We start from the raw sequence: 5,304 nt of genomic DNA, 5'->3' as shown, positions 1-5,304 counted from the left end.
CCACGGAAACCAGCTTGCTTTACGGCAATGATTTCTTCAGCTTGGGGTTTCAGCCTATGTAATAGGACTTTTGCATCACTTTGCTAGCATGGCATATGAGGCTGATGGTTCTGTAGTTCTGGCATTGTTGTTAGTTTCCCTTCTTGGGGAGAGTGATAATAAGTGACTGGGTCCACAGTGTAGGCCAATCTCCTGTCTGCCAGATCTTGTTGCAGATACGAGTAAGGACATCAGTTACTGTGTCTTCTCCATGCTTTATCAACTCAGCGGGGATGTTGTCTACGCCTGCATCATACGCCTATATCAACTACTTATATATTAAAAAAGATACTTGTAAATCAATACATGCGAGGGTTTGCCACGAAAAAATGTTTTTTAGTGATCTTTGTAAACGTTTCGTAACTTGCAAGTGTACAACTCTATGACGTTTAAGCCTAACTGTTTAATGTCCCATTGAACGAAGTACTTGTCAAAATATGATTCCCAGTAACAACATAATTTGCAACCGAACCTTTCTTACAAGAAAATAACGGCAACGCGATAAAACATACTTGCCCAGGGTCTCTCCAACACATGTTCTTTCTTTGCTATGTACAATTGCTATCGCTACACTAAAGGGGATTTTACCAACGATCGTATGGCGGGCCATCAGTCTCAAATCATTTGGAATCGACATATACCGATTTAAATCGACATATACCAATAATCTTTGACTTATACCAGTTTCCAGCAGCTTAAATTGACTTCTATCGATTTAAATAGACATATACCAGCTTAATTCGACATATCATCGATTCAAATCGTCATATGCAAATTTAAATCGACATGTACCAATTTTAAATCGACATACACCAGTTTAAATCGATGATACGTCAAATTATATCGGGATATGTCACTTTAAATAGGAATATATCAGTTTAATTCGACTTATACCAGTTAATTCTACGTATACCAATTTAAATCGATGATACTTAAAGTAAATCGGTGTATGTCAATTTAAATCGACATCTACCAGTTTAAATCGATGATATGTCGAATTAAATCGGTAGAAGTCAATCTCCTTGGACGTATACCAGTTTCTAGGAACTCAAATTGACATATACCTATTTAAATCGACATACCATCGATTTAGCTCATTGATATATTCCGAATCCCGATTACGGCGATGATTGACATGTGACGATCCATCACGTGCAGTCACCTGAGTAATTAAATAGTTCCAAATTACCAATCTAATGTTTGTCTCAGTACCTATATGAAAGAAGCTAAAACTATCCATTCCTTTAAATATTGCCTACGTATAATATAATGTGCTTTATCTATTATTTATTCACTGTATGTATAGCCTTTCCCTTTGTCAATGGTTCCTTTTTTTGGTTTTGATGATAGTCATAACCTTTGCATTCATAATGGTGTGTGGATGTGTGTGGATGTGTCAAATTGTGAAATCCTTGTAAACACGATATCTCAAGAAGGGAAGCTTGGGCCGATCTCATGTTTGGTGTGTAAGAGTACCACTGTGATAACCCAGAAACCTGTTTTTTGTGGAGGTCAAAGGACAGTTGGAGTCATATCAGAGGTCAAATTGTGAAAACCTTGTAAACATGATATTCTCAATACTGGAAGCTGGGGCAGATCTCATACTTGGTATGAAGGTGTATAATATTGAGTAAAAGAAGCCTATTGATTTTGGTGGAGTATATTGCAAGAATTAGGTAACATTGGACATATCTCATGTTTTGGTTTGCAGAGGTTACATATCAACTTGAAGAAGCCTATTATTGCTTTTGGTGGAGTTCAAAGGTATTTTGAAGTCAACAAACGCCAAAACACTTACTTCACTCCCCTCTTACCTGTCTCTCTGCACTAACGCACCTTCCTAAACCTGATATCGCAAGGGAAGCTTGGACAGATCGCATATTTGGTACGTTATTGTACCGCATTGAGTACAAGAGGCCTAATGTTGTGGGCAGAGGCCAAATGGTCGTTTGAGTTCACCAGGACTCAAATTGTGAAAACTATGTTTACACAATATTTCAATAAGGACAGATGTCATATTTAGTGTTGATCTAGGCTATCTATCACATTTAGTACAAGAAGCCAGCTGTTGCAGAGGTCATGGTCATTTCAGGACAGCCTGTGTCATTGTGTATTTATTGTTTGTCACATCACACTGCTTTACTGAGATCGTGTATGTTGTACACCTCACTATACATTACGTCAGATTTATGAAGAAAACTACTCATGTTACATCATCAAAACTACAACGCATTTTTGCATTATGGTTATCACTTCTTCTTTTGTTTTTGTCTCTCCTTTTCCGAGTGACTTTTGCGGACTGAAGTATAGCGACTTTTCAGTGATATTATCTTACTTATTGTCTAGTACAATATATTAGTCCGACTGTAAGTTCTGTACCATTAAAACACATAGGATTATTATATAAAATATTTAAATAGGCTACCAAGCTATACTTATAAACTATGCATTAATTACATCTTATCAAAATCAATGACTTGACCGAAAATAGTAGCGCGCTGCTAACATTTTCGAATTACCCATCACACTCACCACCACAAAATGGTGAGTAAACCACATACAATATATTACTATTCTTATATAAAACTACATTTTCTACATCCACACCGATATTCCAAACCATAACGTAAAATAGACCACATGTAGGCCATAATCCAGGTAACATAACATTAAGGAGCATAAGTCAATGAAAGGCTTGACAAAGGCCATTAATTGTGTAGGCTACATTGAAGGACTAACATACTGTATATAGACTACTGGTAATATAGCTCCGTTCGTTGTAAATATACTCTTTTCGGTATGCAAGGTGCTTTACGTGTACCTCCAATAGAGTAATTAAACTGCTAATCGTGTATTATGAATTGGATATTACATAGGTATAATAAAATGAATAAGAATTCACTATATATAGTGAATAAGAGAAACCGTATTTTGTAAAGAGATTTTAGAAGGAAGTCTCAAGTATCCAAGTCATGTCAAAGGATTCTTTCGAGACCTATACTCTAAAACTGCAGGTTACTATATATGTACCCAAAAGTCCAAATATATTTTTTCGTGAAGCATGAAATACCTAGATTTGCTGGTATATATTGTTTCACAGACTCGTGTGAAGGCGTGAGAAATACCTTATATGTGTGTGAAATTTGTATTTTAGTTATTACTGGAATTAAGTGCCGAAGTATGATGAACATTACACAACGCATTACAATATTGCTTAACAAATGTTTCATACTTACATTATAACAACAGGTCCGTCACAGAGATATAAAAGCCATTACCTTTCAGCAGAAGTTATCATGCTCTTGTACATGACTGATATTATTACAACTATATACGGCTCTGCAATTTAAAACCTCCGTGATATTAATTCAAGCATGAATGCAGTCTATTAAAACAGGTACGCATGCGTACCACATAGACTAGTGTATAAGTCATAACCATATCTTCTATACGAAGCACTGTATTATGATACATTTATGTCCGTTCCAAGATGATGATGATGATGACTATGACGACGACGACGACGACGATGATGATGATGGAAGCCGGAGATCGAGAATGGGTTGGAGTTGCTCATGTCTTATTTGTTTTCTTTCTGGAAGCCTTTAAGGATGAAGAATGCAAGCAGAAACAAAGTGATTTAAAACCATAAGAGTTTCTCAAATGTTTCCTCCTTTCGATAGGTGTATTATCTATTCATTGTACGACCGAACCGTGCCATGAGAAGATGCTTGAGGCCGGAATGCGAGGAAGGGAAGGTGGAGGATTTTACGATCATGGTTACACACACAACAAAATATAAAAGCAAAAGGATAGAAAACACAAGAACATTTCTCAAGTAATGAATATATATTCAATTTTTAACAATTTTTTTTACAGGCGATAACAATATTACCAATGGTCCATGGTCACCCTCCTGCCCTCCCGCCACACACCCCTCCCCTTCCACACTCCTTGGCTGAATTTCGGAGACAAAATCCCCAATCCCTCCTTTCTACACTCCTAGCTCACAAAGGCCTTCGAACTAGGTAATTTAGGGACTATTAACTTACATGTTCAGATTGTTAACCAGTAAAAGTGTAAAGTTATTACAGAATACTTGTTTTGAGTGGAAATGAGTACAATTTGATATAAGGTTTGGTTTTCTGGTTGTTGGCAGCGACCAAATGTGCACACGGCTGTGCCAAGGACCAAAATGGCGGCTAGCTGCCCATATATGGCTATGATGAATTTGGAAGTTTTTTTAATAGCCAGGGTGGAAGAGTAGAGTAATATAAAACAATCCCTATGAAGGGTCTTCTGGAGAACAAAAAGCCCACCAAATTTGAAATTTGTCCGATGCTGACTGGGGGAACTATTAACAGAAAACCAAATAGAGGGCGCCCTTTACTCGTTGATTAGACTTTTTAAGAAAATCTACCGACCTGTTTAACAATACAGAGGTTGTATGTAATAATTTATGACTGAAAGTTACATACACATGTGAAATATGGTATCATAGAATATTCAATGCTATTATGAAGACTTCAGAAAGTATTGCTGTTGCCAAGGTAACCAAACATTTTGTTGTTTTTGAGGATTGACCAGAAGGAACTTTAACTGTGATATCTCTATATCTACTTGAGCTCTAACCTCGAACCTTGATAGGAATGTATTATTCTTGATTGAGACCAGTTTCATATCAACTTTTCTTTGGTTTCTGTGGTATAAACAGATTTCTGGTGGTCAGAAATTCATGATACACTGGCTTCAGCTTTCTGTATAAATTGTAGGGCATAATGTAACGTTAATTCACTCTAAGATTTGGGGTATTGGGGGGGGGGGGTGGTGCCTAAATATTCCCTACTGAGGACTGGTGGTGGTATGGAAACAAATGCACTTTTTTGGCACATGGAAGACGGCCTATATGCAGACAGTGCGTGATCTAGGCTCGCTACAGTAGATGTAAACAAAATAAGTTCTGGATGGGTCAAAAGGTCACGAGAAGCAGCCCTATGATTGGTCAGTTGCCCAAAATCAGGCATGTCCTATAATCAATTAAAATACTACAGTTTTACTGCATTTTTAGAGTCATGTGCAACAATCCTGTTGTTGGCATAGCAAATAATGAATATCGTGATTATTCTTGGCATTTTAAGCCACAGTAACACCATTCCCCTAAAAAATTGAGCAAAGGAAGCGAAAAGCAAGCCATGGAAGACGGCCTATGAGTTTTTCTTTCCCAGTGAAACCGGCCCTCCCTATTCAAAAAGGTATACCCTTTTT

At 37.1% G+C, this 5,304-nt stretch overlaps 1 protein-coding gene across 1 annotated transcript in view; it reads right to left on the bottom strand.

Annotated features, from left to right (window-relative positions):
* Window positions 1–3,406, bottom strand: part of LOC139983055 (alpha-(1,3)-fucosyltransferase 7-like) — a 10,853-nt gene extending 7,447 nt beyond the window's left edge. The window contains exon 1 of the mRNA XM_071996394.1: window positions 3,276–3,406. The gene's annotated coding sequence lies outside the window, so the exon portion shown is untranslated. The remainder of the gene's footprint in view (window positions 1–3,275) is intronic.
* Between the last annotated feature and the right edge of the window lie 1,898 nt (window positions 3,407–5,304).

The sequence above is a fragment of the Apostichopus japonicus genome, chromosome 16, assembly GCF_037975245.1.
Source record: "Apostichopus japonicus isolate 1M-3 chromosome 16, ASM3797524v1, whole genome shotgun sequence".
Classification (NCBI taxonomy): Eukaryota; Metazoa; Echinodermata; class Holothuroidea; order Aspidochirotida; family Stichopodidae; genus Apostichopus; species Apostichopus japonicus.
The sequence above is the reverse complement of the archived record's forward strand: the minus strand, read 5'-3'. Positions and strand labels throughout refer to the sequence as shown.